The 27140-nt window shown below is 50.7% G+C and overlaps 3 long non-coding RNA genes, 52 other non-coding genes and 1 pseudogene across 56 annotated transcripts; 2 read left to right on the top strand and 54 right to left on the bottom strand.

Moving 5' to 3' along the window:
- Nucleotides 1-355: 355 nt before the first annotated feature.
- Nucleotides 356-1106, top strand: LOC128363121 (uncharacterized). 2 transcript variants are annotated; one of them, XR_008321649.1, is made up of 3 exons: nt 356-548; nt 755-858; nt 1023-1106. It is a non-coding gene; the product is annotated as an uncharacterized LOC128363121 (long non-coding RNA). The 2 variants fall into 2 exon arrangements; XR_008321650.1 differs by having other exon boundaries at nt 755-894; nt 1061-1082.
- On the bottom strand, nt 880-27140 carry LOC128363123 (uncharacterized). The gene is made up of 3 exons (XR_008321652.1): nt 27069-27140; nt 26120-26194; nt 880-916 (listed from the first exon to the last, which is right to left on the bottom strand). It is a non-coding gene; the product is annotated as an uncharacterized LOC128363123 (long non-coding RNA).
- Nucleotides 1119-1633, top strand: LOC128363122 (uncharacterized). Its single transcript, XR_008321651.1, has 4 exons — nt 1119-1194; nt 1249-1284; nt 1430-1463; nt 1604-1633. It is a non-coding gene; the product is annotated as an uncharacterized LOC128363122 (long non-coding RNA).
- Nucleotides 2420-2540, bottom strand: LOC128363562 (uncharacterized; annotated as a pseudogene).
- On the bottom strand, nt 2689-2803 carry LOC128363583 (U5 spliceosomal RNA). Its single transcript, XR_008321733.1, has one exon. It is a non-coding gene; the product is annotated as a U5 spliceosomal RNA (small nuclear RNA).
- Nucleotides 3031-3137, bottom strand: LOC128363528 (U6 spliceosomal RNA). The gene has a single exon (XR_008321684.1). It is a non-coding gene; the product is annotated as a U6 spliceosomal RNA (small nuclear RNA).
- LOC128363556 (U2 spliceosomal RNA) lies at nt 3704-3894 on the bottom strand. The gene has a single exon (XR_008321710.1). It is a non-coding gene; the product is annotated as a U2 spliceosomal RNA (small nuclear RNA).
- LOC128363582 (U5 spliceosomal RNA) lies at nt 4043-4157 on the bottom strand. The gene has a single exon (XR_008321732.1). It is a non-coding gene; the product is annotated as a U5 spliceosomal RNA (small nuclear RNA).
- On the bottom strand, nt 4385-4491 carry LOC128363527 (U6 spliceosomal RNA). The gene has a single exon (XR_008321683.1). It is a non-coding gene; the product is annotated as a U6 spliceosomal RNA (small nuclear RNA).
- Nucleotides 5058-5248, bottom strand: LOC128363555 (U2 spliceosomal RNA). Its single transcript, XR_008321709.1, has one exon. It is a non-coding gene; the product is annotated as a U2 spliceosomal RNA (small nuclear RNA).
- LOC128363581 (U5 spliceosomal RNA) lies at nt 5397-5511 on the bottom strand. The gene has a single exon (XR_008321731.1). It is a non-coding gene; the product is annotated as a U5 spliceosomal RNA (small nuclear RNA).
- On the bottom strand, nt 5739-5845 carry LOC128363526 (U6 spliceosomal RNA). Its single transcript, XR_008321682.1, has one exon. It is a non-coding gene; the product is annotated as a U6 spliceosomal RNA (small nuclear RNA).
- On the bottom strand, nt 6412-6602 carry LOC128363554 (U2 spliceosomal RNA). The gene has a single exon (XR_008321708.1). It is a non-coding gene; the product is annotated as a U2 spliceosomal RNA (small nuclear RNA).
- LOC128363580 (U5 spliceosomal RNA) lies at nt 6751-6865 on the bottom strand. The gene has a single exon (XR_008321730.1). It is a non-coding gene; the product is annotated as a U5 spliceosomal RNA (small nuclear RNA).
- LOC128363525 (U6 spliceosomal RNA) lies at nt 7093-7199 on the bottom strand. Its single transcript, XR_008321681.1, has one exon. It is a non-coding gene; the product is annotated as a U6 spliceosomal RNA (small nuclear RNA).
- LOC128363558 (U2 spliceosomal RNA) lies at nt 7766-7956 on the bottom strand. Its single transcript, XR_008321712.1, has one exon. It is a non-coding gene; the product is annotated as a U2 spliceosomal RNA (small nuclear RNA).
- Nucleotides 8105-8219, bottom strand: LOC128363579 (U5 spliceosomal RNA). Its single transcript, XR_008321729.1, has one exon. It is a non-coding gene; the product is annotated as a U5 spliceosomal RNA (small nuclear RNA).
- On the bottom strand, nt 8447-8553 carry LOC128363524 (U6 spliceosomal RNA). The gene has a single exon (XR_008321680.1). It is a non-coding gene; the product is annotated as a U6 spliceosomal RNA (small nuclear RNA).
- On the bottom strand, nt 9120-9310 carry LOC128363552 (U2 spliceosomal RNA). Its single transcript, XR_008321707.1, has one exon. It is a non-coding gene; the product is annotated as a U2 spliceosomal RNA (small nuclear RNA).
- Nucleotides 9459-9573, bottom strand: LOC128363578 (U5 spliceosomal RNA). The gene has a single exon (XR_008321728.1). It is a non-coding gene; the product is annotated as a U5 spliceosomal RNA (small nuclear RNA).
- LOC128363523 (U6 spliceosomal RNA) lies at nt 9801-9907 on the bottom strand. Its single transcript, XR_008321679.1, has one exon. It is a non-coding gene; the product is annotated as a U6 spliceosomal RNA (small nuclear RNA).
- On the bottom strand, nt 10474-10664 carry LOC128363550 (U2 spliceosomal RNA). Its single transcript, XR_008321705.1, has one exon. It is a non-coding gene; the product is annotated as a U2 spliceosomal RNA (small nuclear RNA).
- Nucleotides 10813-10927, bottom strand: LOC128363577 (U5 spliceosomal RNA). Its single transcript, XR_008321727.1, has one exon. It is a non-coding gene; the product is annotated as a U5 spliceosomal RNA (small nuclear RNA).
- LOC128363522 (U6 spliceosomal RNA) lies at nt 11155-11261 on the bottom strand. The gene has a single exon (XR_008321678.1). It is a non-coding gene; the product is annotated as a U6 spliceosomal RNA (small nuclear RNA).
- On the bottom strand, nt 11828-12018 carry LOC128363549 (U2 spliceosomal RNA). The gene has a single exon (XR_008321704.1). It is a non-coding gene; the product is annotated as a U2 spliceosomal RNA (small nuclear RNA).
- LOC128363576 (U5 spliceosomal RNA) lies at nt 12167-12281 on the bottom strand. The gene has a single exon (XR_008321726.1). It is a non-coding gene; the product is annotated as a U5 spliceosomal RNA (small nuclear RNA).
- Nucleotides 12509-12615, bottom strand: LOC128363519 (U6 spliceosomal RNA). Its single transcript, XR_008321676.1, has one exon. It is a non-coding gene; the product is annotated as a U6 spliceosomal RNA (small nuclear RNA).
- On the bottom strand, nt 13182-13372 carry LOC128363548 (U2 spliceosomal RNA). The gene has a single exon (XR_008321703.1). It is a non-coding gene; the product is annotated as a U2 spliceosomal RNA (small nuclear RNA).
- Nucleotides 13521-13635, bottom strand: LOC128363574 (U5 spliceosomal RNA). Its single transcript, XR_008321724.1, has one exon. It is a non-coding gene; the product is annotated as a U5 spliceosomal RNA (small nuclear RNA).
- Nucleotides 13863-13969, bottom strand: LOC128363518 (U6 spliceosomal RNA). Its single transcript, XR_008321675.1, has one exon. It is a non-coding gene; the product is annotated as a U6 spliceosomal RNA (small nuclear RNA).
- Nucleotides 14536-14726, bottom strand: LOC128363547 (U2 spliceosomal RNA). Its single transcript, XR_008321702.1, has one exon. It is a non-coding gene; the product is annotated as a U2 spliceosomal RNA (small nuclear RNA).
- LOC128363573 (U5 spliceosomal RNA) lies at nt 14875-14989 on the bottom strand. Its single transcript, XR_008321723.1, has one exon. It is a non-coding gene; the product is annotated as a U5 spliceosomal RNA (small nuclear RNA).
- On the bottom strand, nt 15217-15323 carry LOC128363517 (U6 spliceosomal RNA). Its single transcript, XR_008321674.1, has one exon. It is a non-coding gene; the product is annotated as a U6 spliceosomal RNA (small nuclear RNA).
- On the bottom strand, nt 15890-16080 carry LOC128363546 (U2 spliceosomal RNA). The gene has a single exon (XR_008321701.1). It is a non-coding gene; the product is annotated as a U2 spliceosomal RNA (small nuclear RNA).
- On the bottom strand, nt 16229-16343 carry LOC128363572 (U5 spliceosomal RNA). Its single transcript, XR_008321722.1, has one exon. It is a non-coding gene; the product is annotated as a U5 spliceosomal RNA (small nuclear RNA).
- On the bottom strand, nt 16571-16677 carry LOC128363516 (U6 spliceosomal RNA). Its single transcript, XR_008321673.1, has one exon. It is a non-coding gene; the product is annotated as a U6 spliceosomal RNA (small nuclear RNA).
- LOC128363545 (U2 spliceosomal RNA) lies at nt 17244-17434 on the bottom strand. The gene has a single exon (XR_008321700.1). It is a non-coding gene; the product is annotated as a U2 spliceosomal RNA (small nuclear RNA).
- On the bottom strand, nt 17583-17697 carry LOC128363571 (U5 spliceosomal RNA). Its single transcript, XR_008321721.1, has one exon. It is a non-coding gene; the product is annotated as a U5 spliceosomal RNA (small nuclear RNA).
- Nucleotides 17925-18031, bottom strand: LOC128363515 (U6 spliceosomal RNA). Its single transcript, XR_008321672.1, has one exon. It is a non-coding gene; the product is annotated as a U6 spliceosomal RNA (small nuclear RNA).
- Nucleotides 18598-18788, bottom strand: LOC128363544 (U2 spliceosomal RNA). The gene has a single exon (XR_008321699.1). It is a non-coding gene; the product is annotated as a U2 spliceosomal RNA (small nuclear RNA).
- On the bottom strand, nt 18937-19051 carry LOC128363570 (U5 spliceosomal RNA). The gene has a single exon (XR_008321720.1). It is a non-coding gene; the product is annotated as a U5 spliceosomal RNA (small nuclear RNA).
- On the bottom strand, nt 19279-19385 carry LOC128363592 (U6 spliceosomal RNA). The gene has a single exon (XR_008321741.1). It is a non-coding gene; the product is annotated as a U6 spliceosomal RNA (small nuclear RNA).
- On the bottom strand, nt 19952-20142 carry LOC128363543 (U2 spliceosomal RNA). The gene has a single exon (XR_008321698.1). It is a non-coding gene; the product is annotated as a U2 spliceosomal RNA (small nuclear RNA).
- LOC128363568 (U5 spliceosomal RNA) lies at nt 20291-20405 on the bottom strand. Its single transcript, XR_008321719.1, has one exon. It is a non-coding gene; the product is annotated as a U5 spliceosomal RNA (small nuclear RNA).
- LOC128363591 (U6 spliceosomal RNA) lies at nt 20633-20739 on the bottom strand. The gene has a single exon (XR_008321740.1). It is a non-coding gene; the product is annotated as a U6 spliceosomal RNA (small nuclear RNA).
- LOC128363532 (U2 spliceosomal RNA) lies at nt 21306-21496 on the bottom strand. Its single transcript, XR_008321688.1, has one exon. It is a non-coding gene; the product is annotated as a U2 spliceosomal RNA (small nuclear RNA).
- Nucleotides 21645-21759, bottom strand: LOC128363567 (U5 spliceosomal RNA). The gene has a single exon (XR_008321718.1). It is a non-coding gene; the product is annotated as a U5 spliceosomal RNA (small nuclear RNA).
- On the bottom strand, nt 21987-22093 carry LOC128363590 (U6 spliceosomal RNA). Its single transcript, XR_008321739.1, has one exon. It is a non-coding gene; the product is annotated as a U6 spliceosomal RNA (small nuclear RNA).
- On the bottom strand, nt 22660-22850 carry LOC128363520 (U2 spliceosomal RNA). Its single transcript, XR_008321677.1, has one exon. It is a non-coding gene; the product is annotated as a U2 spliceosomal RNA (small nuclear RNA).
- LOC128363566 (U5 spliceosomal RNA) lies at nt 22999-23113 on the bottom strand. Its single transcript, XR_008321717.1, has one exon. It is a non-coding gene; the product is annotated as a U5 spliceosomal RNA (small nuclear RNA).
- On the bottom strand, nt 23341-23447 carry LOC128363589 (U6 spliceosomal RNA). Its single transcript, XR_008321738.1, has one exon. It is a non-coding gene; the product is annotated as a U6 spliceosomal RNA (small nuclear RNA).
- LOC128363557 (U2 spliceosomal RNA) lies at nt 24014-24204 on the bottom strand. Its single transcript, XR_008321711.1, has one exon. It is a non-coding gene; the product is annotated as a U2 spliceosomal RNA (small nuclear RNA).
- On the bottom strand, nt 24353-24467 carry LOC128363565 (U5 spliceosomal RNA). Its single transcript, XR_008321716.1, has one exon. It is a non-coding gene; the product is annotated as a U5 spliceosomal RNA (small nuclear RNA).
- Nucleotides 24695-24801, bottom strand: LOC128363588 (U6 spliceosomal RNA). Its single transcript, XR_008321737.1, has one exon. It is a non-coding gene; the product is annotated as a U6 spliceosomal RNA (small nuclear RNA).
- Nucleotides 25368-25558, bottom strand: LOC128363587 (U2 spliceosomal RNA). Its single transcript, XR_008321736.1, has one exon. It is a non-coding gene; the product is annotated as a U2 spliceosomal RNA (small nuclear RNA).
- On the bottom strand, nt 25707-25821 carry LOC128363564 (U5 spliceosomal RNA). Its single transcript, XR_008321715.1, has one exon. It is a non-coding gene; the product is annotated as a U5 spliceosomal RNA (small nuclear RNA).

Here is a 27140-nt window from a genome sequence, read left to right as displayed (position 1 = left end):
TGCAGTAGTATAGTAGTAGTATAGCAGTAGTACTGCAGTAGTATAGTAGTAGTGCTGCAGTAGTATAGTAGTAGTATAGCAGTAGTATAGTAGTAGTATAGTAGTAGTACTGCAGTAGTATAGTAGTAGTATAGTAGTAGTACTGCTGTAGTATAGTAGTAGTATAGCAGTAGTACTGCAGTAGTATAGTAGTAGTAGTACTGCAGTAGTATAGTAGTAGTATAGCAGTAGTACTGCAGTAGTATAGTAGTAGTATAGCAGTAGTATAGTAGTAGTATAGTAGTAGTACTGCAGTAGTATAGTAGTAGTACTGCAGTAGTATAGTAGTAGTATAGTAATAGTACTGCAGTAGTATCTTAGTAGTACTGCAGTAGTATAGTAGTAGTACTGCAGTAGTATAGTAGTAGTACTGACCGCAGCATGTCGGGGTAGAACTGTTTGTCCCAGCCGCTGTACAGAGACGTCATCACATAAAGTCTCAAACCGTCCAAACTCAGCTGTAACATCTGAGGACTTCCATATATACGCTTCCCCTGAGAGACAGACAGGTGGAGAGAGAGAGACAGGTGGAGAGAGGAAGACAGGTGGAGTGAGAGAGAGAGAGACAGGTGGAGAGAGAGACAGGCAGGTGGAGAGAGAGACAGGCAGGTGGAGAGAGACAGACAGGTGGAGAGAGAGAGAAAGACAGCTGGAGAGAGAAAGACAGGTGGAGAGAGGAAGACAGGTGGAGAGAGACAGACAGGTGGAGAGAGAGAGAAAGACAGGTGGAGAGAGACAGACAGGTGGAGAGAGACAGACAGGTGGAGAGAGAGAGAAAGACAGGTGGAGAGAGGAAGACAGGTGGAGAGAGACAGACAGGTGGAGAGAGGAATACAGCTGGAGAGAGACAGACAGGTGGAGAGAAAGAGAAAGACAGCTGGAGAGAGAAAGACAGGTGGAGGGAGACAGACAGGTGTAGAGAGACAGACAGGTGGAGGGATACAGACAGGTGGAGAGAGAGTGAGGTGGAGAGAGACAGGCAGGTGGAGAGAGGAAGACAGGTGGAGAGAGAGACAGACAGGTGGAGAGAGGAAGACAGGTGGACAGAGACAGACAGGTGGAGAGAGACTGACAGGTGGAGAAAGAGAGACAGACAGGTGGAGAGAGAGAGAAAGACAGGTGGACAGAGGAAGACAGGTGGAGAGAGACAGACAGGTGGAGAGGGACAAACAGGTGGAGAGGGACAAACAGGTGGAGAGAGACAGACAGATGGAGAGAGACAGACAGGTGGAGAGAGACAGACAGGTGGAGAGAGACAAACAGGTGGAGAGAGAGAGAAAGGTGGAGAGACAGACAGGTGGAGAGAGGAAGAGACAAGTGGAGAGAGAAAGACAGGTGGAGAGAGACAGACAGGAGGAGAGCGACAGACAGGTGGAGAGAGACAGACAAGGTGGAGGGAGACAGACAGGTGGAGAGAGAGACAGGTGGACAGAGACAGACAGGTGGAGAGAGGAAGACAGATGGAGAGAGAGAGAAAGGTAGAGAGAGAAAGACAGGTGGAGAGGAAGAGACAGGTGGAGAGAGACCGACAGGTGGAGAGAGAGAGAAAGGTGGAGAGAGAAAGACAGGTGGAGAGAGGAAGAGACAGGTTGAGAGAGAAAGACAGATGGAGAGAGACAAACAGGCGGAGAGATACAAACAGGTGGAGAGAGGAAGACAGGTGGAGAGAGAGAGAAAGGTGGAGAGAGGAAGAGACAGGTTGAGAGAGAAAGACAGGTGGAGAGAGACAAACAGGCGGAGAGATACAAACAGGTGGAGAGAGGAAGACAGGTGGAGAGAGAGAGAAAGGTGGAGAGAGAGAGAAAGGTGGAGAGAGAAAGACAGGTGGAGAGAGAAAGACAGGTGGAAAGAGAGAGAGAGAGAGACAGGTGGAGAGAGACAGACAGGTGTTATACAATTACAAGTAAAAGTACTGCAGTATTATAGTGATGTAGTATGCAGTATTACAGTAAAGGTACTGCAGTATTATAGTATTGTAGTATGCAGTATTATAGTAAAAGTACTGCAGTATTACAGTGATGTAGTATGCAGTATTACAGTAAAAGTACTGCAGTATTATAGTGATGTAGTATGTAGTATTACAGTAAAAGTACTGCAGTATTATGAGTGATGTAGTATGCAGTATTACAGTAAAAGTACTGCAGTATTATAGTGATGTAGTATATGATGCACATCATTTTTTATTAAGAACCTCTTCCTGGTCCTGAAGTGTCCATTTTATAATTTGTTGCATTTTTTTTTAAACTAAAAAAAAAAAAACGAATGACATTTCTATTCATAAATGTGATTTAACAAAGGTAAAGGGAACAAATTTAACATGTGTTGTTTATATTACTTGCAATTGGGATGAAGTAAAGATCTGCTGAGTATTTTAACAAAAAAAAGGTTTGTCTTACTGAGGAACAATTTAATATATGGTCCCCGGGCAGGGGACGTATCAGATATTAAACTGATAAGAACAGATACTACACTTGATCTTAGCCAAAAGGCCGAGAAGCGAAGCTTCAGCCTCAGCGTGGTGCCGTCGTTTCAACGGGCTTGGAGAACGGCCGCTGCTTAGCAGCTCGGCCCCCCTAGGTGTGATACACGCAGCAAAACACGTCTTACTGAGGAAGGCCGCTCGCTTGTCTTTTCACAAACACAATGAGGCTCTGCCAAACGGCAAAGCCTGCCAAAAATAGATCTAACTCGTGGGTGTTCCTCTCCACGGAAGTCTTTAGTAAAAGGCGAAAGACTTGTACGTGATGAAGAGAAAGCCGAGTAAGTACGCCCCGCTCACCAACAGCAGACGAACACAACAGTGGTCCCAGTCACCCCCTTCACGGTGAGCCCCGACATGGTGAACACCCATTCCCCTACACCGCGCAGCAAGAGCAAGGCGCCAACTTTTTCTTGTCATGTTTTTAGATTTTGTGAAATGCGGCAAAGAGCTCCAGGCTTTCCAGCCACAGGACTAACGTCCTACTCGGGTGTTCCAGAGGAGCAAGGGTCAAAATGTGGAAACGCTTCACGATGTTGCGTGTCATCCTTTCGCAGGGGCCATGCTAATCTTCTCTGTATCGATTCCAATTTTTCATATGTACTGCCTTGGCAAGTACACAGGCAGACAGGTGCTGCTTCCCTTTTACTCCCCCGTGGGAAGAATGACCCCTTGGCCGCGGTGCGGTCCGGAGGGCAGTGGGCAGCACCCTTGCATGAAGCATGAAAAGAGCGATCAATCCCCTCGTGTGACCCATGGCAGGACAACCGAGAGCCTCTCAGACACACCCTGTGGACTCATCTTTATGACAAGCCCCGCTGTGGAATGGCCTTCATGCCAAACCTCTTATGCCCCCACAATCTCCCTCTTTGTGTGCCGCCCCAAGGTGCAAATCTCACACCGTGTCACGCTGCACTTTCCCCCCCTATTCGACGCGGGTGATTAGAGATACTGATGAAGATCCAGCAGGGGGCATGTCTGCTCTCCTTGAGACAGGCAACCTGCCATCTGCTGTGACTCAATCCCCCTGGCCAAAGTTGTATAAAATAATTCATAGGAAACAAAGATAATTTGCTCATTTTCAGGGGTGCTTGAACAACCTTGAAATGGATCTCAACTCGTCAGTGCTGCTAGACCGGCCTACCTACTCAGCTAAGTCTTTTTTCATATTAAACAGAGAGAGAGAGGGGGTGCACCGTTCCTGGAGGTACTGCAATACCGGGTCGATGCGTGGAGTGGACGGAGCAAGCCCCTATTCCATCTCCCTGCTCCAAAAAGCAATTTAATATATGGTCCCCGGGCAGGGGACGTATCAGATATTAAACTGATAAGAACAGATACTACACTTGATCTTAGCCAAAAGGCCGAGAAGCGAAGCTTCAGCCTCAGCGTGGTGCCGTCGTTTCAACGGGCTTGGAGAACGGCCGCTGCTTAGCAGCTCGGCCCCCCTAGGTGTGATACACGCAGCAAAACACGTCTTACTGAGGAAGGCCGCTCGCTTGTCTTTTCACAAACACAATGAGGCTCTGCCAAACGGCAAAGCCTGCCAAAAATAGATCTAACTCGTGGGTGTTCCTCTCCACGGAAGTCTTTAGTAAAAGGCGAAAGACTTGTACGTGATGAAGAGAAAGCCGAGTAAGTACGCCCCGCTCACCAACAGCAGACGAACACAACAGTGGTCCCAGTCACCCCCTTCACGGTGAGCCCCGACATGGTGAACACCCATTCCCCTACACCGCGCAGCAAGAGCAAGGCGCCAACTTTTTCTTGTCATGTTTTTAGATTTTGTGAAATGCGGCAAAGAGCTCCAGGCTTTCCAGCCACAGGACTAACGTCCTACTCGGGTGTTCCAGAGGAGCAAGGGTCAAAATGTGGAAACGCTTCACGATGTTGCGTGTCATCCTTTCGCAGGGGCCATGCTAATCTTCTCTGTATCGATTCCAATTTTTCATATGTACTGCCTTGGCAAGTACACAGGCAGACAGGTGCTGCTTCCCTTTTACTCCCCCGTGGGAAGAATGACCCCTTGGCCGCGGTGCGGTCCGGAGGGCAGTGGGCAGCACCCTTGCATGAAGCATGAAAAGAGCGATCAATCCCCTCGTGTGACCCATAGCAGGACAACCGAGAGCCTCTCAGACACACCCTGTGGACTCATCTTTATGACAAGCCCCGCTGTGGAATGGCCTTCATGCCAAACCTCTTATGCCCCCACAATCTCCCTCTTTGTGTGCCGCCCCAAGGTGCAAATCTCACACCGTGTCACGCTGCACTTTCCCCCCCTATTCGACGCGGGTGATTAGAGATACTGATGAAGATCCAGCAGGGGGCATGTCTGCTCTCCTTGAGACAGGCAACCTGCCATCTGCTGTGACTCAATCCCCCTGGCCAAAGTTGTATAAAATAATTCATAGGAAACAAAGATAATTTGCTCATTTTCAGGGGTGCTTGAACAACCTTGAAATGGATCTCAACTCGTCAGTGCTGCTAGACCGGCCTACCTACTCAGCTAAGTCTTTTTTCATATTAAACAGAGAGAGAGAGGGGGTGCACCGTTCCTGGAGGTACTGCAATACCGGGTCGATGCGTGGAGTGGACGGAGCAAGCCCCTATTCCATCTCCCTGCTCCAAAAAGCAATTTAATATATGGTCCCCGGGCAGGGGACGTATCAGATATTAAACTGATAAGAACAGATACTACACTTGATCTTAGCCAAAAGGCCGAGAAGCGAAGCTTCAGCCTCAGCGTGGTGCCGTCGTTTCAACGGGCTTGGAGAACGGCCGCTGCTTAGCAGCTCGGCCCCCCTAGGTGTGATACACGCAGCAAAACACGTCTTACTGAGGAAGGCCGCTCGCTTGTCTTTTCACATACACAATGAGGCTCTGCCAAACGGCAAAGCCTGCCAAAAATAGATCTAACTCGTGGGTGTTCCTCTCCACGGAAGTCTTTAGTAAAAGGCGAAAGACTTGTACGTGATGAAGAGAAAGCCGAGTAAGTACGCCCCGCTCACCAACAGCAGACGAACACAACAGTGGTCCCAGTCACCCCCTTCACGGTGAGCCCCGACATGGTGAACACCCATTCCCCTACACCGCGCAGCAAGAGCAAGGCGCCAACTTTTTCTTGTCATGTTTTTAGATTTTGTGAAATGCGGCAAAGAGCTCCAGGCTTTCCAGCCACAGGACTAACGTCCTACTCGGGTGTTCCAGAGGAGCAAGGGTCAAAATGTGGAAACGCTTCACGATGTTGCGTGTCATCCTTTCGCAGGGGCCATGCTAATCTTCTCTGTATCGATTCCAATTTTTCATATGTACTGCCTTGGCAAGTACACAGGCAGACAGGTGCTGCTTCCCTTTTACTCCCCCGTGGGAAGAATGACCCCTTGGCCGCGGTGCGGTCCGGAGGGCAGTGGGCAGCACCCTTGCATGAAGCATGAAAAGAGCGATCAATCCCCTCGTGTGACCCATAGCAGGACAACCGAGAGCCTCTCAGACACACCCTGTGGACTCATCTTTATGACAAGCCCCGCTGTGGAATGGCCTTCATGCCAAACCTCTTATGCCCCCACAATCTCCCTCTTTGTGTGCCGCCCCAAGGTGCAAATCTCACACCGTGTCACGCTGCACTTTCCCCCCCTATTCGACGCGGGTGATTAGAGATACTGATGAAGATCCAGCAGGGGGCATGTCTGCTCTCCTTGAGACAGGCAACCTGCCATCTGCTGTGACTCAATCCCCCTGGCCAAAGTTGTATAAAATAATTCATAGGAAACAAAGATAATTTGCTCATTTTCAGGGGTGCTTGAACAACCTTGAAATGGATCTCAACTCGTCAGTGCTGCTAGACCGGCCTACCTACTCAGCTAAGTCTTTTTTCATATTAAACAGAGAGAGAGAGGGGGTGCACCGTTCCTGGAGGTACTGCAATACCGGGTCGATGCGTGGAGTGGACGGAGCAAGCCCCTATTCCATCTCCCTGCTCCAAAAAGCAATTTAATATATGGTCCCCGGGCAGGGGACGTATCAGATATTAAACTGATAAGAACAGATACTACACTTGATCTTAGCCAAAAGGCCGAGAAGCGAAGCTTCAGCCTCAGCGTGGTGCCGTCGTTTCAACGGGCTTGGAGAACGGCCGCTGCTTAGCAGCTCGGCCCCCCTAGGTGTGATACACGCAGCAAAACACGTCTTACTGAGGAAGGCCGCTCGCTTGTCTTTTCACAAACACAATGAGGCTCTGCCAAACGGCAAAGCCTGCCAAAAATAGATCTAACTCGTGGGTGTTCCTCTCCACGGAAGTCTTTAGTAAAAGGCGAAAGACTTGTACGTGATGAAGAGAAAGCCGAGTAAGTACGCCCCGCTCACCAACAGCAGACGAACACAACAGTGGTCCCAGTCACCCCCTTCACGGTGAGCCCCGACATGGTGAACACCCATTCCCCTACACCGCGCAGCAAGAGCAAGGCGCCAACTTTTTCTTGTCATGTTTTTAGATTTTGTGAAATGCGGCAAAGAGCTCCAGGCTTTCCAGCCACAGGACTAACGTCCTACTCGGGTGTTCCAGAGGAGCAAGGGTCAAAATGTGGAAACGCTTCACGATGTTGCGTGTCATCCTTTCGCAGGGGCCATGCTAATCTTCTCTGTATCGATTCCAATTTTTCATATGTACTGCCTTGGCAAGTACACAGGCAGACAGGTGCTGCTTCCCTTTTACTCCCCCGTGGGAAGAATGACCCCTTGGCCGCGGTGCGGTCCGGAGGGCAGTGGGCAGCACCCTTGCATGAAGCATGAAAAGAGCGATCAATCCCCTCGTGTGACCCATAGCAGGACAACCGAGAGCCTCTCAGACACACCCTGTGGACTCATCTTTATGACAAGCCCCGCTGTGGAATGGCCTTCATGCCAAACCTCTTATGCCCCCACAATCTCCCTCTTTGTGTGCCGCCCCAAGGTGCAAATCTCACACCGTGTCACGCTGCACTTTCCCCCCCTATTCGACGCGGGTGATTAGAGATACTGATGAAGATCCAGCAGGGGGCATGTCTGCTCTCCTTGAGACAGGCAACCTGCCATCTGCTGTGACTCAATCCCCCTGGCCAAAGTTGTATAAAATAATTCATAGGAAACAAAGATAATTTGCTCATTTTCAGGGGTGCTTGAACAACCTTGAAATGGATCTCAACTCGTCAGTGCTGCTAGACCGGCCTACCTACTCAGCTAAGTCTTTTTTCATATTAAACAGAGAGAGAGAGGGGGTGCACCGTTCCTGGAGGTACTGCAATACCGGGTCGATGCGTGGAGTGGACGGAGCAAGCCCCTATTCCATCTCCCTGCTCCAAAAAGCAATTTAATATATGGTCCCCGGGCAGGGGACGTATCAGATATTAAATTGATAAGAACAGATACTACACTTGATCTTAGCCAAAAGGCCGAGAAGCGAAGCTTCAGCCTCAGCGTGGTGCCGTCGTTTCAACGGGCTTGGAGAACGGCCGCTGCTTAGCAGCTCGGCCCCCCTAGGTGTGATACACGCAGCAAAACACGTCTTACTGAGGAAGGCCGCTCGCTTGTCTTTTCACAAACACAATGAGGCTCTGCCAAACGGCAAAGCCTGCCAAAAATAGATCTAACTCGTGGGTGTTCCTCTCCACGGAAGTCTTTAGTAAAAGGCGAAAGACTTGTACGTGATGAAGAGAAAGCCGAGTAAGTACGCCCCGCTCACCAACAGCAGACGAACACAACAGTGGTCCCAGTCACCCCCTTCACGGTGAGCCCCGACATGGTGAACACCCATTCCCCTACACCGCGCAGCAAGAGCAAGGCGCCAACTTTTTCTTGTCATGTTTTTAGATTTTGTGAAATGCGGCAAAGAGCTCCAGGCTTTCCAGCCACAGGACTAACGTCCTACTCGGGTGTTCCAGAGGAGCAAGGGTCAAAATGTGGAAACGCTTCACGATGTTGCGTGTCATCCTTTCGCAGGGGCCATGCTAATCTTCTCTGTATCGATTCCAATTTTTCATATGTACTGCCTTGGCAAGTACACAGGCAGACAGGTGCTGCTTCCCTTTTACTCCCCCGTGGGAAGAATGACCCCTTGGCCGCGGTGCGGTCCGGAGGGCAGTGGGCAGCACCCTTGCATGAAGCATGAAAAGAGCGATCAATCCCCTCGTGTGACCCATGGCAGGACAACCGAGAGCCTCTCAGACACACCCTGTGGACTCATCTTTATGACAAGCCCCGCTGTGGAATGGCCTTCATGCCAAACCTCTTATGCCCCCACAATCTCCCTCTTTGTGTGCCGCCCCAAGGTGCAAATCTCACACCGTGTCACGCTGCACTTTCCCCCCCTATTCGACGCGGGTGATTAGAGATACTGATGAAGATCCAGCAGGGGGCATGTCTGCTCTCCTTGAGACAGGCAACCTGCCATCTGCTGTGACTCAATCCCCCTGGCCAAAGTTGTATAAAATAATTCATAGGAAACAAAGATAATTTGCTCATTTTCAGGGGTGCTTGAACAACCTTGAAATGGATCTCAACTCGTCAGTGCTGCTAGACCGGCCTACCTACTCAGCTAAGTCTTTTTTCATATTAAACAGAGAGAGAGAGGGGGTGCACCGTTCCTGGAGGTACTGCAATACCGGGTCGATGCGTGGAGTGGACGGAGCAAGCCCCTATTCCATCTCCCTGCTCCAAAAAGCAATTTAATATATGGTCCCCGGGCAGGGGACGTATCAGATATTAAACTGATAAGAACAGATACTACACTTGATCTTAGCCAAAAGGCCGAGAAGCGAAGCTTCAGCCTCAGCGTGGTGCCGTCGTTTCAACGGGCTTGGAGAACGGCCGCTGCTTAGCAGCTCGGCCCCCCTAGGTGTGATACACGCAGCAAAACACGTCTTACTGAGGAAGGCCGCTCGCTTGTCTTTTCACAAACACAATGAGGCTCTGCCAAACGGCAAAGCCTGCCAAAAATAGATCTAACTCGTGGGTGTTCCTCTCCACGGAAGTCTTTAGTAAAAGGCGAAAGACTTGTACGTGATGAAGAGAAAGCCGAGTAAGTACGCCCCGCTCACCAACAGCAGACGAACACAACAGTGGTCCCAGTCACCCCCTTCACGGTGAGCCCCGACATGGTGAACACCCATTCCCCTACACCGCGCAGCAAGAGCAAGGCGCCAACTTTTTCTTGTCATGTTTTTAGATTTTGTGAAATGCGGCAAAGAGCTCCAGGCTTTCCAGCCACAGGACTAACGTCCTACTCGGGTGTTCCAGAGGAGCAAGGGTCAAAATGTGGAAACGCTTCACGATGTTGCGTGTCATCCTTTCGCAGGGGCCATGCTAATCTTCTCTGTATCGATTCCAATTTTTCATATGTACTGCCTTGGCAAGTACACAGGCAGACAGGTGCTGCTTCCCTTTTACTCCCCCGTGGGAAGAATGACCCCTTGGCCGCGGTGCGGTCCGGAGGGCAGTGGGCAGCACCCTTGCATGAAGCATGAAAAGAGCGATCAATCCCCTCGTGTGACCCATAGCAGGACAACCGAGAGCCTCTCAGACACACCCTGTGGACTCATCTTTATGACAAGCCCCGCTGTGGAATGGCCTTCATGCCAAACCTCTTATGCCCCCACAATCTCCCTCTTTGTGTGCCGCCCCAAGGTGCAAATCTCACACCGTGTCACGCTGCACTTTCCCCCCCTATTCGACGCGGGTGATTAGAGATACTGATGAAGATCCAGCAGGGGGCATGTCTGCTCTCCTTGAGACAGGCAACCTGCCATCTGCTGTGACTCAATCCCCCTGGCCAAAGTTGTATAAAATAATTCATAGGAAACAAAGATAATTTGCTCATTTTCAGGGGTGCTTGAACAACCTTGAAATGGATCTCAACTCGTCAGTGCTGCTAGACCGGCCTACCTACTCAGCTAAGTCTTTTTTCATATTAAACAGAGAGAGAGAGGGGGTGCACCGTTCCTGGAGGTACTGCAATACCGGGTCGATGCGTGGAGTGGACGGAGCAAGCCCCTATTCCATCTCCCTGCTCCAAAAAGCAATTTAATATATGGTCCCCGGGCAGGGGACGTATCAGATATTAAACTGATAAGAACAGATACTACACTTGATCTTAGCCAAAAGGCCGAGAAGCGAAGCTTCAGCCTCAGCGTGGTGCCGTCGTTTCAACGGGCTTGGAGAACGGCCGCTGCTTAGCAGCTCGGCCCCCCTAGGTGTGATACACGCAGCAAAACACGTCTTACTGAGGAAGGCCGCTCGCTTGTCTTTTCACAAACACAATGAGGCTCTGCCAAACGGCAAAGCCTGCCAAAAATAGATCTAACTCGTGGGTGTTCCTCTCCACGGAAGTCTTTAGTAAAAGGCGAAAGACTTGTACGTGATGAAGAGAAAGCCGAGTAAGTACGCCCCGCTCACCAACAGCAGACGAACACAACAGTGGTCCCAGTCACCCCCTTCACGGTGAGCCCCGACATGGTGAACACCCATTCCCCTACACCGCGCAGCAAGAGCAAGGCGCCAACTTTTTCTTGTCATGTTTTTAGATTTTGTGAAATGCGGCAAAGAGCTCCAGGCTTTCCAGCCACAGGACTAACGTCCTACTCGGGTGTTCCAGAGGAGCAAGGGTCAAAATGTGGAAACGCTTCACGATGTTGCGTGTCATCCTTTCGCAGGGGCCATGCTAATCTTCTCTGTATCGATTCCAATTTTTCATATGTACTGCCTTGGCAAGTACACAGGCAGACAGGTGCTGCTTCCCTTTTACTCCCCCGTGGGAAGAATGACCCCTTGGCCGCGGTGCGGTCCGGAGGGCAGTGGGCAGCACCCTTGCATGAAGCATGAAAAGAGCGATCAATCCCCTCGTGTGACCCATAGCAGGACAACCGAGAGCCTCTCAGACACACCCTGTGGACTCATCTTTATGACAAGCCCCGCTGTGGAATGGCCTTCATGCCAAACCTCTTATGCCCCCACAATCTCCCTCTTTGTGTGCCGCCCCAAGGTGCAAATCTCACACCGTGTCACGCTGCACTTTCCCCCCCTATTCGACGCGGGTGATTAGAGATACTGATGAAGATCCAGCAGGGGGCATGTCTGCTCTCCTTGAGACAGGCAACCTGCCATCTGCTGTGACTCAATCCCCCTGGCCAAAGTTGTATAAAATAATTCATAGGAAACAAAGATAATTTGCTCATTTTCAGGGGTGCTTGAACAACCTTGAAATGGATCTCAACTCGTCAGTGCTGCTAGACCGGCCTACCTACTCAGCTAAGTCTTTTTTCATATTAAACAGAGAGAGAGAGGGGGTGCACCGTTCCTGGAGGTACTGCAATACCGGGTCGATGCGTGGAGTGGACGGAGCAAGCCCCTATTCCATCTCCCTGCTCCAAAAAGCAATTTAATATATGGTCCCCGGGCAGGGGACGTATCAGATATTAAACTGATAAGAACAGATACTACACTTGATCTTAGCCAAAAGGCCGAGAAGCGAAGCTTCAGCCTCAGCGTGGTGCCGTCGTTTCAACGGGCTTGGAGAACGGCCGCTGCTTAGCAGCTCGGCCCCCCTAGGTGTGATACACGCAGCAAAACACGTCTTACTGAGGAAGGCCGCTCGCTTGTCTTTTCACAAACACAATGAGGCTCTGCCAAACGGCAAAGCCTGCCAAAAATAGATCTAACTCGTGGGTGTTCCTCTCCACGGAAGTCTTTAGTAAAAGGCGAAAGACTTGTACGTGATGAAGAGAAAGCCGAGTAAGTACGCCCCGCTCACCAACAGCAGACGAACACAACAGTGGTCCCAGTCACCCCCTTCACGGTGAGCCCCGACATGGTGAACACCCATTCCCCTACACCGCGCAGCAAGAGCAAGGCGCCAACTTTTTCTTGTCATGTTTTTAGATTTTGTGAAATGCGGCAAAGAGCTCCAGGCTTTCCAGCCACAGGACTAACGTCCTACTCGGGTGTTCCAGAGGAGCAAGGGTCAAAATGTGGAAACGCTTCACGATGTTGCGTGTCATCCTTTCGCAGGGGCCATGCTAATCTTCTCTGTATCGATTCCAATTTTTCATATGTACTGCCTTGGCAAGTACACAGGCAGACAGGTGCTGCTTCCCTTTTACTCCCCCGTGGGAAGAATGACCCCTTGGCCGCGGTGCGGTCCGGAGGGCAGTGGGCAGCACCCTTGCATGAAGCATGAAAAGAGCGATCAATCCCCTCGTGTGACCCATGGCAGGACAACCGAGAGCCTCTCAGACACACCCTGTGGACTCATCTTTATGACAAGCCCCGCTGTGGAATGGCCTTCATGCCAAACCTCTTATGCCCCCACAATCTCCCTCTTTGTGTGCCGCCCCAAGGTGCAAATCTCACACCGTGTCACGCTGCACTTTCCCCCCCTATTCGACGCGGGTGATTAGAGATACTGATGAAGATCCAGCAGGGGGCATGTCTGCTCTCCTTGAGACAGGCAACCTGCCATCTGCTGTGACTCAATCCCCCTGGCCAAAGTTGTATAAAATAATTCATAGGAAACAAAGATAATTTGCTCATTTTCAGGGGTGCTTGAACAACCTTGAAATGGATCTCAACTCGTCAGTGCTGCTAGACCGGCCTACCTACTCAGCTAAGTCTTTTTTCATATTAAACAGAGAGAGAGAGGGGGTGCACCGTTCCTGGAGGTACTGCAATACCGGGTCGATGCGTGGAGTGGACGGAGCAAGCCCCTATTCCATCTCCCTGCTCCAAAAAGCAATTTAATATATGGTCCCCGGGCAGGGGACGTATCAGATATTAAACTGATAAGAACAGATACTACACTTGATCTTAGCCAAAAGGCCGAGAAGCGAAGCTTCAGCCTCAGCGTGGTGCCGTCGTTTCAACGGGCTTGGAGAACGGCCGCTGCTTAGCAGCTCGGCCCCCCTAGGTGTGATACACGCAGCAAAACACGTCTTACTGAGGAAGGCCGCTCGCTTGTCTTTTCACATACACAATGAGGCTCTGCCAAACGGCAAAGCCTGCCAAAAATAGATCTAACTCGTGGGTGTTCCTCTCCACGGAAGTCTTTAGTAAAAGGCGAAAGACTTGTACGTGATGAAGAGAAAGCCGAGTAAGTACGCCCCGCTCACCAACAGCAGACGAACACAACAGTGGTCCCAGTCACCCCCTTCACGGTGAGCCCCGACATGGTGAACACCCATTCCCCTACACCGCGCAGCAAGAGCAAGGCGCCAACTTTTTCTTGTCATGTTTTTAGATTTTGTGAAATGCGGCAAAGAGCTCCAGGCTTTCCAGCCACAGGACTAACGTCCTACTCGGGTGTTCCAGAGGAGCAAGGGTCAAAATGTGGAAACGCTTCACGATGTTGCGTGTCATCCTTTCGCAGGGGCCATGCTAATCTTCTCTGTATCGATTCCAATTTTTCATATGTACTGCCTTGGCAAGTACACAGGCAGACAGGTGCTGCTTCCCTTTTACTCCCCCGTGGGAAGAATGACCCCTTGGCCGCGGTGCGGTCCGGAGGGCAGTGGGCAGCACCCTTGCATGAAGCATGAAAAGAGCGATCAATCCCCTCGTGTGACCCATGGCAGGACAACCGAGAGCCTCTCAGACACACCCTGTGGACTCATCTTTATGACAAGCCCCGCTGTGGAATGGCCTTCATGCCAAACCTCTTATGCCCCCACAATCTCCCTCTTTGTGTGCCGCCCCAAGGTGCAAATCTCACACCGTGTCACGCTGCACTTTCCCCCCCTATTCGACGCGGGTGATTAGAGATACTGATGAAGATCCAGCAGGGGGCATGTCTGCTCTCCTTGAGACAGGCAACCTGCCATCTGCTGTGACTCAATCCCCCTGGCCAAAGTTGTATAAAATAATTCATAGGAAACAAAGATAATTTGCTCATTTTCAGGGGTGCTTGAACAACCTTGAAATGGATCTCAACTCGTCAGTGCTGCTAGACCGGCCTACCTACTCAGCTAAGTCTTTTTTCATATTAAACAGAGAGAGAGAGGGGGTGCACCGTTCCTGGAGGTACTGCAATACCGGGTCGATGCGTGGAGTGGACGGAGCAAGCCCCTATTCCATCTCCCTGCTCCAAAAAGCAATTTAATATATGGTCCCCGGGCAGGGGACGTATCAGATATTAAACTGATAAGAACAGATACTACACTTGATCTTAGCCAAAAGGCCGAGAAGCGAAGCTTCAGCCTCAGCGTGGTGCCGTCGTTTCAACGGGCTTGGAGAACGGCCGCTGCTTAGCAGCTCGGCCCCCCTAGGTGTGATACACGCAGCAAAACACGTCTTACTGAGGAAGGCCGCTCGCTTGTCTTTTCACAAACACAATGAGGCTCTGCCAAACGGCAAAGCCTGCCAAAAATAGATCTAACTCGTGGGTGTTCCTCTCCACGGAAGTCTTTAGTAAAAGGCGAAAGACTTGTACGTGATGAAGAGAAAGCCGAGTAAGTACGCCCCGCTCACCAACAGCAGACGAACACAACAGTGGTCCCAGTCACCCCCTTCACGGTGAGCCCCGACATGGTGAACACCCATTCCCCTACACCGCGCAGCAAGAGCAAGGCGCCAACTTTTTCTTGTCATGTTTTTAGATTTTGTGAAATGCGGCAAAGAGCTCCAGGCTTTCCAGCCACAGGACTAACGTCCTACTCGGGTGTTCCAGAGGAGCAAGGGTCAAAATGTGGAAACGCTTCACGATGTTGCGTGTCATCCTTTCGCAGGGGCCATGCTAATCTTCTCTGTATCGATTCCAATTTTTCATATGTACTGCCTTGGCAAGTACACAGGCAGACAGGTGCTGCTTCCCTTTTACTCCCCCGTGGGAAGAATGACCCCTTGGCCGCGGTGCGGTCCGGAGGGCAGTGGGCAGCACCCTTGCATGAAGCATGAAAAGAGCGATCAATCCCCTCGTGTGACCCATAGCAGGACAACCGAGAGCCTCTCAGACACACCCTGTGGACTCATCTTTATGACAAGCCCCGCTGTGGAATGGCCTTCATGCCAAACCTCTTATGCCCCCACAATCTCCCTCTTTGTGTGCCGCCCCAAGGTGCAAATCTCACACCGTGTCACGCTGCACTTTCCCCCCCTATTCGACGCGGGTGATTAGAGATACTGATGAAGATCCAGCAGGGGGCATGTCTGCTCTCCTTGAGACAGGCAACCTGCCATCTGCTGTGACTCAATCCCCCTGGCCAAAGTTGTATAAAATAATTCATAGGAAACAAAGATAATTTGCTCATTTTCAGGGGTGCTTGAACAACCTTGAAATGGATCTCAACTCGTCAGTGCTGCTAGACCGGCCTACCTACTCAGCTAAGTCTTTTTTCATATTAAACAGAGAGAGAGAGGGGGTGCACCGTTCCTGGAGGTACTGCAATACCGGGTCGATGCGTGGAGTGGACGGAGCAAGCCCCTATTCCATCTCCCTGCTCCAAAAAGCAATTTAATATATGGTCCCCGGGCAGGGGACGTATCAGATATTAAACTGATAAGAACAGATACTACACTTGATCTTAGCCAAAAGGCCGAGAAGCGAAGCTTCAGCCTCAGCGTGGTGCCGTCGTTTCAACGGGCTTGGAGAACGGCCGCTGCTTAGCAGCTCGGCCCCCCTAGGTGTGATACACGCAGCAAAACACGTCTTACTGAGGAAGGCCGCTCGCTTGTCTTTTCACATACACAATGAGGCTCTGCCAAACGGCAAAGCCTGCCAAAAATAGATCTAACTCGTGGGTGTTCCTCTCCACGGAAGTCTTTAGTAAAAGGCGAAAGACTTGTACGTGATGAAGAGAAAGCCGAGTAAGTACGCCCCGCTCACCAACAGCAGACGAACACAACAGTGGTCCCAGTCACCCCCTTCACGGTGAGCCCCGACATGGTGAACACCCATTCCCCTACACCGCGCAGCAAGAGCAAGGCGCCAACTTTTTCTTGTCATGTTTTTAGATTTTGTGAAATGCGGCAAAGAGCTCCAGGCTTTCCAGCCACAGGACTAACGTCCTACTCGGGTGTTCCAGAGGAGCAAGGGTCAAAATGTGGAAACGCTTCACGATGTTGCGTGTCATCCTTTCGCAGGGGCCATGCTAATCTTCTCTGTATCGATTCCAATTTTTCATATGTACTGCCTTGGCAAGTACACAGGCAGACAGGTGCTGCTTCCCTTTTACTCCCCCGTGGGAAGAATGACCCCTTGGCCGCGGTGCGGTCCGGAGGGCAGTGGGCAGCACCCTTGCATGAAGCATGAAAAGAGCGATCAATCCCCTCGTGTGACCCATAGCAGGACAACCGAGAGCCTCTCAGACACACCCTGTGGACTCATCTTTATGACAAGCCCCGCTGTGGAATGGCCTTCATGCCAAACCTCTTATGCCCCCACAATCTCCCTCTTTGTGTGCCGCCCCAAGGTGCAAATCTCACACCGTGTCACGCTGCACTTTCCCCCCCTATTCGACGCGGGTGATTAGAGATACTGATGAAGATCCAGCAGGGGGCATGTCTGCTCTCCTTGAGACAGGCAACCTGCCATCTGCTGTGACTCAATCCCCCTGGCCAAAGTTGTATAAAATAATTCATAGGAAACAAAGATAATTTGCTCATTTTCAGGGGTGCTTGAACAACCTTGAAATGGATCTCAACTCGTCAGTGCTGCTAGACCGGCCTACCTACTCAGCTAAGTCTTTTTTCATATTAAACAGAGAGAGAGAGGGGGTGCACCGTTCCTGGAGGTACTGCAATACCGGGTCGATGCGTGGAGTGGACGGAGCAAGCCCCTATTCCATCTCCCTGCTCCAAAAAGCAATTTAATATATGGTCCCCGGGCAGGGGACGTATCAGATATTAAACTGATAAGAACAGATACTACACTTGATCTTAGCCAAAAGGCCGAGAAGCGAAGCTTCAGCCTCAGCGTGGTGCCGTCGTTTCAACGGGCTTGGAGAACGGCCGCTGCTTAGCAGCTCGGCCCCCCTAGGTGTGATACAAGCAGCAAAACACGTCTTACTGAAGAAGGCCGCTCGCTTGTCTTTTCACAAACACAATGAGGCTCTGCCAAACGGCAAAGCCTGCCAAAAATAGATCTAACTCGTGGGTGTTCCTCTCCACGGAAGTCTTTAGTAAAAGGCGAAAGACTTGTACGTGATGAAGAGAAAGCCGAGTAAGTACGCCCCGCTCACCAACAGCAGACGAACACAACAGTGGTCCCAGTCACCCCCTTCACGGTGAGCCCCGACATGGTGAACACCCATTCCCCTACACCGCGCAGCAAGAGCAAGGCGCCAACTTTTTCTTGTCATGTTTTTAGATTTTGTGAAATGCGGCAAAGAGCTCCAGGCTTTCCAGCCACAGGACTAACGTCCTACTCGGGTGTTCCAGAGGAGCAAGGGTCAAAATGTGGAAACGCTTCACGATGTTGCGTGTCATCCTTTCGCAGGGGCCATGCTAATCTTCTCTGTATCGATTCCAATTTTTCATATGTACTGCCTTGGCAAGTACACAGGCAGACAGGTGCTGCTTCCCTTTTACTCCCCCGTGGGAAGAATGACCCCTTGGCCGCGGTGCGGTCCGGAGGGCAGTGGGCAGCACCCTTGCATGAAGCATGAAAAGAGCGATCAATCCCCTCGTGTGACCCATAGCAGGACAACCGAGAGCCTCTCAGACACACCCTGTGGACTCATCTTTATGACAAGCCCCGCTGTGGAATGGCCTTCATGCCAAACCTCTTATGCCCCCACAATCTCCCTCTTTGTGTGCCGCCCCAAGGTGCAAATCTCACACCGTGTCACGCTGCACTTTCCCCCCCTATTCGACGCGGGTGATTAGAGATACTGATGAAGATCCAGCAGGGGGCATGTCTGCTCTCCTTGAGACAGGCAACCTGCCATCTGCTGTGACTCAATCCCCCTGGCCAAAGTTGTATAAAATAATTCATAGGAAACAAAGATAATTTGCTCATTTTCAGGGGTGCTTGAACAACCTTGAAATGGATCTCAACTCGTCAGTGCTGCTAGACCGGCCTACCTACTCAGCTAAGTCTTTTTTCATATTAAACAGAGAGAGAGAGGGGGTGCACCGTTCCTGGAGGTACTGCAATACCGGGTCGATGCGTGGAGTGGACGGAGCAAGCCCCTATTCCATCTCCCTGCTCCAAAAAGCAATTTAATATATGGTCCCCGGGCAGGGGACGTATCAGATATTAAACTGATAAGAACAGATACTACACTTGATCTTAGCCAAAAGGCCGAGAAGCGAAGCTTCAGCCTCAGCGTGGTGCCGTCGTTTCAACGGGCTTGGAGAACGGCCGCTGCTTAGCAGCTCGGCCCCCCTAGGTGTGATACACGCAGCAAAACACGTCTTACTGAGGAAGGCCGCTCGCTTGTCTTTTCACAAACACAATGAGGCTCTGCCAAACGGCAAAGCCTGCCAAAAATAGATCTAACTCGTGGGTGTTCCTCTCCACGGAAGTCTTTAGTAAAAGGCGAAAGACTTGTACGTGATGAAGAGAAAGCCGAGTAAGTACGCCCCGCTCACCAACAGCAGACGAACACAACAGTGGTCCCAGTCACCCCCTTCACGGTGAGCCCCGACATGGTGAACACCCATTCCCCTACACCGCGCAGCAAGAGCAAGGCGCCAACTTTTTCTTGTCATGTTTTTAGATTTTGTGAAATGCGGCAAAGAGCTCCAGGCTTTCCAGCCACAGGACTAACGTCCTACTCGGGTGTTCCAGAGGAGCAAGGGTCAAAATGTGGAAACGCTTCACGATGTTGCGTGTCATCCTTTCGCAGGGGCCATGCTAATCTTCTCTGTATCGATTCCAATTTTTCATATGTACTGCCTTGGCAAGTACACAGGCAGACAGGTGCTGCTTCCCTTTTACTCCCCCGTGGGAAGAATGACCCCTTGGCCGCGGTGCGGTCCGGAGGGCAGTGGGCAGCACCCTTGCATGAAGCATGAAAAGAGCGATCAATCCCCTCGTGTGACCCATGGCAGGACAACCGAGAGCCTCTCAGACACACCCTGTGGACTCATCTTTATGACAAGCCCCGCTGTGGAATGGCCTTCATGCCAAACCTCTTATGCCCCCACAATCTCCCTCTTTGTGTGCCGCCCCAAGGTGCAAATCTCACACCGTGTCACGCTGCACTTTCCCCCCCTATTCGACGCGGGTGATTAGAGATACTGATGAAGATCCAGCAGGGGGCATGTCTGCTCTCCTTGAGACAGGCAACCTGCCATCTGCTGTGACTCAATCCCCCTGGCCAAAGTTGTATAAAATAATTCATAGGAAACAAAGATAATTTGCTCATTTTCAGGGGTGCTTGAACAACCTTGAAATGGATCTCAACTCGTCAGTGCTGCTAGACCGGCCTACCTACTCAGCTAAGTCTTTTTTCATATTAAACAGAGAGAGAGAGGGGGTGCACCGTTCCTGGAGGTACTGCAATACCGGGTCGATGCGTGGAGTGGACGGAGCAAGCCCCTATTCCATCTCCCTGCTCCAAAAAGCAATTTAATATATGGTCCCCGGGCAGGGGACGTATCAGATATTAAACTGATAAGAACAGATACTACACTTGATCTTAGCCAAAAGGCCGAGAAGCGAAGCTTCAGCCTCAGCGTGGTGCCGTCGTTTCAACGGGCTTGGAGAACGGCCGCTGCTTAGCAGCTCGGCCCCCCTAGGTGTGATACACGCAGCAAAACACGTCTTACTGAGGAAGGCCGCTCGCTTGTCTTTTCACAAACACAATGAGGCTCTGCCAAACGGCAAAGCCTGCCAAAAATAGATCTAACTCGTGGGTGTTCCTCTCCACGGAAGTCTTTAGTAAAAGGCGAAAGACTTGTACGTGATGAAGAGAAAGCCGAGTAAGTACGCCCCGCTCACCAACAGCAGACGAACACAACAGTGGTCCCAGTCACCCCCTTCACGGTGAGCCCCGACATGGTGAACACCCATTCCCCTACACCGCGCAGCAAGAGCAAGGCGCCAACTTTTTCTTGTCATGTTTTTAGATTTTGTGAAATGCGGCAAAGAGCTCCAGGCTTTCCAGCCACAGGACTAACGTCCTACTCGGGTGTTCCAGAGGAGCAAGGGTCAAAATGTGGAAACGCTTCACGATGTTGCGTGTCATCCTTTCGCAGGGGCCATGCTAATCTTCTCTGTATCGATTCCAATTTTTCATATGTACTGCCTTGGCAAGTACACAGGCAGACAGGTGCTGCTTCCCTTTTACTCCCCCGTGGGAAGAATGACCCCTTGGCCGCGGTGCGGTCCGGAGGGCAGTGGGCAGCACCCTTGCATGAAGCATGAAAAGAGCGATCAATCCCCTCGTGTGACCCATGGCAGGACAACCGAGAGCCTCTCAGACACACCCTGTGGACTCATCTTTATGACAAGCCCCGCTGTGGAATGGCCTTCATGCCAAACCTCTTATGCCCCCACAATCTCCCTCTTTGTGTGCCGCCCCAAGGTGCAAATCTCACACCGTGTCACGCTGCACTTTCCCCCCCTATTCGACGCGGGTGATTAGAGATACTGATGAAGATCCAGCAGGGGGCATGTCTGCTCTCCTTGAGACAGGCAACCTGCCATCTGCTGTGACTCAATCCCCCTGGCCAAAGTTGTATAAAATAATTCATAGGAAACAAAGATAATTTGCTCATTTTCAGGGGTGCTTGAACAACCTTGAAATGGATCTCAACTCGTCAGTGCTGCTAGACCGGCCTACCTACTCAGCTAAGTCTTTTTTCATATTAAACAGAGAGAGAGAGGGGGTGCACCGTTCCTGGAGGTACTGCAATACCGGGTCGATGCGTGGAGTGGACGGAGCAAGCCCCTATTCCATCTCCCTGCTCCAAAAAGCAATTTAATATATGGTCCCCGGGCAGGGGACGTATCAGATATTAAACTGATAAGAACAGATACTACACTTGATCTTAGCCAAAAGGCCGAGAAGCGAAGCTTCAGCCTCAGCGTGGTGCCGTCGTTTCAACGGGCTTGGAGAACGGCCGCTGCTTAGCAGCTCGGCCCCCCTAGGTGTGATACACGCAGCAAAACACGTCTTACTGAGGAAGGCCGCTCGCTTGTCTTTTCACAAACACAATGAGGCTCTGCCAAACGGCAAAGCCTGCCAAAAATAGATCTAACTCGTGGGTGTTCCTCTCCACGGAAGTCTTTAGTAAAAGGCGAAAGACTTGTACGTGATGAAGAGAAAGCCGAGTAAGTACGCCCCGCTCACCAACAGCAGACGAACACAACAGTGGTCCCAGTCACCCCCTTCACGGTGAGCCCCGACATGGTGAACACCCATTCCCCTACACCGCGCAGCAAGAGCAAGGCGCCAACTTTTTCTTGTCATGTTTTTAGATTTTGTGAAATGCGGCAAAGAGCTCCAGGCTTTCCAGCCACAGGACTAACGTCCTACTCGGGTGTTCCAGAGGAGCAAGGGTCAAAATGTGGAAACGCTTCACGATGTTGCGTGTCATCCTTTCGCAGGGGCCATGCTAATCTTCTCTGTATCGATTCCAATTTTTCATATGTACTGCCTTGGCAAGTACACAGGCAGACAGGTGCTGCTTCCCTTTTACTCCCCCGTGGGAAGAATGACCCCTTGGCCGCGGTGCGGTCCGGAGGGCAGTGGGCAGCACCCTTGCATGAAGCATGAAAAGAGCGATCAATCCCCTCGTGTGACCCATAGCAGGACAACCGAGAGCCTCTCAGACACACCCTGTGGACTCATCTTTATGACAAGCCCCGCTGTGGAATGGCCTTCATGCCAAACCTCTTATGCCCCCACAATCTCCCTCTTTGTGTGCCGCCCCAAGGTGCAAATCTCACACCGTGTCACGCTGCACTTTCCCCCCCTATTCGACGCGGGTGATTAGAGATACTGATGAAGATCCAGCAGGGGGCATGTCTGCTCTCCTTGAGACAGGCAACCTGCCATCTGCTGTGACTCAATCCCCCTGGCCAAAGTTGTATAAAATAATTCATAGGAAACAAAGATAATTTGCTCATTTTCAGGGGTGCTTGAACAACCTTGAAATGGATCTCAACTCGTCAGTGCTGCTAGACCGGCCTACCTACTCAGCTAAGTCTTTTTTCATATTAAACAGAGAGAGAGAGGGGGTGCACCGTTCCTGGAGGTACTGCAATACCGGGTCGATGCGTGGAGTGGACGGAGCAAGCCCCTATTCCATCTCCCTGCTCCAAAAAGCAATTTAATATATGGTCCCCGGGCAGGGGACGTATCAGATATTAAACTGATAAGAACAGATACTACACTTGATCTTAGCCAAAAGGCCGAGAAGCGAAGCTTCAGCCTCAGCGTGGTGCCGTCGTTTCAACGGGCTTGGAGAACGGCCGCTGCTTAGCAGCTCGGCCCCCCTAGGTGTGATACACGCAGCAAAACACGTCTTACTGAGGAAGGCCGCTCGCTTGTCTTTTCACAAACACAATGAGGCTCTGCCAAACGGCAAAGCCTGCCAAAAATAGATCTAACTCGTGGGTGTTCCTCTCCACGGAAGTCTTTAGTAAAAGGCGAAAGACTTGTACGTGATGAAGAGAAAGCCGAGTAAGTACGCCCCGCTCACCAACAGCAGACGAACACAACAGTGGTCCCAGTCACCCCCTTCACGGTGAGCCCCGACATGGTGAACACCCATTCCCCTACACCGCGCAGCAAGAGCAAGGCGCCAACTTTTTCTTGTCATGTTTTTAGATTTTGTGAAATGCGGCAAAGAGCTCCAGGCTTTCCAGCCACAGGACTAACGTCCTACTCGGGTGTTCCAGAGGAGCAAGGGTCAAAATGTGGAAACGCTTCACGATGTTGCGTGTCATCCTTTCGCAGGGGCCATGCTAATCTTCTCTGTATCGATTCCAATTTTTCATATGTACTGCCTTGGCAAGTACACAGGCAGACAGGTGCTGCTTCCCTTTTACTCCCCCGTGGGAAGAATGACCCCTTGGCCGCGGTGCGGTCCGGAGGGCAGTGGGCAGCACCCTTGCATGAAGCATGAAAAGAGCGATCAATCCCCTCGTGTGACCCATAGCAGGACAACCGAGAGCCTCTCAGACACACCCTGTGGACTCATCTTTATGACAAGCCCCGCTGTGGAATGGCCTTCATGCCAAACCTCTTATGCCCCCACAATCTCCCTCTTTGTGTGCCGCCCCAAGGTGCAAATCTCACACCGTGTCACGCTGCACTTTCCCCCCCTATTCGACGCGGGTGATTAGAGATACTGATGAAGATCCAGCAGGGGGCATGTCTGCTCTCCTTGAGACAGGCAACCTGCCATCTGCTGTGACTCAATCCCCCTGGCCAAAGTTGTATAAAATAATTCATAGGAAACAAAGATAATTTGCTCATTTTCAGGGGTGCTTGAACAACCTTGAAATGGATCTCAACTCGTCAGTGCTGCTAGACCGGCCTACCTACTCAGCTAAGTCTTTTTTCATATTAAACAGAGAGAGAGAGGGGGTGCACCGTTCCTGGAGGTACTGCAATACCGGGTCGATGCGTGGAGTGGACGGAGCAAGCCCCTATTCCATCTCCCTGCTCCAAAAAGCAATTTAATATATGGTCCCCGGGCAGGGGACGTATCAGATATTAAACTGATAAGAACAGATACTACACTTTATCTTAGCCAAAAGGCCGAGAAGCGAAGCTTCAGCCTCAGCGTGGTGCCGTCGTTTCAACGGGCTTGGAGAACGGCCGCTGCTTAGCAGCTCGGCCCCCCTAGGTGTGATACACGCAGCAAAACACGTCTTACTGAGGAAGGCCGCTCGCTTGTCTTTTCACAAACACAATGAGGCTCTGCCAAACGGCAAAGCCTGCCAAAAATAGATCTAACTCGTGGGTGTTCCTCTCCACGGAAGTCTTTAGTAAAAGGCGAAAGACTTGTACGTGATGAAGAGAAAGCCGAGTAAGTACGCCCCGCTCACCAACAGCAGACGAACACAACAGTGGTCCCAGTCACCCCCTTCACGGTGAGCCCCGACATGGTGAACACCCATTCCCCTACACCGCGCAGCAAGAGCAAGGCGCCAACTTTTTCTTGTCATGTTTTTAGATTTTGTGAAATGCGGCAAAGAGCTCCAGGCTTTCCAGCCACAGGACTAACGTCCTACTCGGGTGTTCCAGAGGAGCAAGGGTCAAAATGTGGAAACGCTTCACGATGTTGCGTGTCATCCTTTCGCAGGGGCCATGCTAATCTTCTCTGTATCGATTCCAATTTTTCATATGTACTGCCTTGGCAAGTACACAGGCAGACAGGTGCTGCTTCCCTTTTACTCCCCCGTGGGAAGAATGACCCCTTGGCCGCGGTGCGGTCCGGAGGGCAGTGGGCAGCACCCTTGCATGAAGCATGAAAAGAGCGATCAATCCCCTCGTGTGACCCATAGCAGGACAACCGAGAGCCTCTCAGACACACCCTGTGGACTCATCTTTATGACAAGCCCCGCTGTGGAATGGCCTTCATGCCAAACCTCTTATGCCCCCACAATCTCCCTCTTTGTGTGCCGCCCCAAGGTGCAAATCTCACACCGTGTCACGCTGCACTTTCCCCCCCTATTCGACGCGGGTGATTAGAGATACTGATGAAGATCCAGCAGGGGGCATGTCTGCTCTCCTTGAGATAGGCAACCTGCCATCTGCTGTGACTCAATCCCCCTGGCCAAAGTTGTATAAAATAATTCATAGGAAACAAAGATAATTTGCTCATTTTCAGGGGTGCTTGAACAACCTTGAAATGGATCTCAACTCGTCAGTGCTGCTAGACCGGCCTACCTACTCAGCTAAGTCTTTTTTCATATTAAACAGAGAGAGAGAGGGGGTGCACCGTTCCTGGAGGTACTGCAATACCGGGTCGATGCGTGGAGTGGACGGAGCAAGCCCCTATTCCATCTCCCTGCTCCAAAAAGCAATTTAATATATGGTCCCCGGGTAGGGGACGTATCAGATATTAAACTGATAAGAACAGATACTACACTTGATCTTAGCCAAAAGGCCAAGAAGCGAAGCTTCAGCCTCAGCGTGGTGCCGTCGTTTCAACGGGCTTGGAGAACGGCCGCTGCTTAGCAGCTCGGCCCCCCTAGGTGTGATACACGCAGCAAAACACGTCTTACTGAGGAAGGCCGCTCGCTTGTCTTTTCACAAACGCAATGAGGCTCTGCCAAACGGCAAAGCCTGCCAAAAATAGATCTAACTCGTGGGTGTTCCTCTCCACGGAAGTCTTTAGTAAAAGGCGAAAGACTTGTACGTGATGAAGAGAAAGCCGAGTAAGTACGGCCCGCTCACCAACAGCAGACGAACACAACAGTGGTCGCAGTCACAGTAATGACTGGTTGGTCCCAACTGAATCAGCTACGATGGTCCCCACAAATAAAGAAACACCAGACAAGTGTGTAACATAGTAATGACTGGTTGGTCCCAACTGAATCAGGAAACCAGACTGTGCTTAGCAGCATGTGTAAAACTAATGTTGCACTGATCTAAACTCAACCAAACAGTTTGCACAAGCGCAAAAGTTGTACATATTTGACTAAAAATGAAACACAAAACACAATAAACTGAGTCCTACCTGCATGATGGAGGATGATGGACTCTGTCTGGAGAGTTCAGTGTCAGCAGACTCAGCATCACATGGCTGTTCTGCCTGAAATGATAAATCATTATTAAGCAACTAATCAACAAAACCAAAATCATTAGACCAAATAATAAGCAACAGTTAAAGGATAACATAAATAATTTACATAAATATCAACGTCTGTGAGTATCTGGCTCCAAATCATATTTTTTCCCACATAAGTTGAACTTGGTTCTAGTCAATGTGACGTTTGTGTAGCCCAGGGGTGTCCAAACTGTTCCACAAAGGGCCATGTGGCTGCAGGTTTTCATTCCAACCAAGCAGGAGCACACCAGACTTGATTCATTTAATCAACTGATCTCAGTCTTCAGACAGCTGATTGGTCAAATGGTGTGCTCTTGATTGGTTGGAACTAAAACCTGCAGCCACATGGCCCTTTGTGGAATAGTTTGGACATGCCTGGTGTAGCCTGTTATAATACTGCAGTGATTGTTACAGCTGAAAACAAGTGAATATCAAGTGTTACAGGGTTGGATTGACCTGTGATAGAAGAAGTGATGTGAACTGTAGAAAGCAAACGTAGCCCAGTGTTATAGGCTCTATGTAATATATGGTGTGTTGTTGACATTGTGAATGAAAGAGTAATATCAGTATCAGTAAATGTGGAGATTATCTCTCAGCTACAGTGGTCCCCACAAATGAAGAAACACCAGACAAGTGTGTAAGATAGCAGTCACAGTAATGACTGGTTGGTCCCAACTGAATCAGCTACGATGGTCCCCACAAATGAAGAAACACCAGACAAGTGTGTAACATAGTAGTCATAGTAATGACTGGTTGGTCCCAACTGAATCAGGAAACCAGACTGTGCTTAGCAGCAGGTGTAAAACCAATGTTGCACTGATCTAAACTCAACCAAACAGTGTGCACAAGAGAGTCCTACCTGCATGATGGAGGATGATGGAATCTGTCTGGAGAGTTCAGTGTCAGCGGACTCAGCATCACATGGCTGTTC

Source organism: Scomber japonicus, chromosome 8, assembly GCF_027409825.1.
Source record: "Scomber japonicus isolate fScoJap1 chromosome 8, fScoJap1.pri, whole genome shotgun sequence".
NCBI lineage: Eukaryota > Metazoa > Chordata > Actinopteri > Scombriformes > Scombridae > Scomber > Scomber japonicus.
This window is presented reverse-complemented; position numbering and strand designations above follow the sequence as displayed.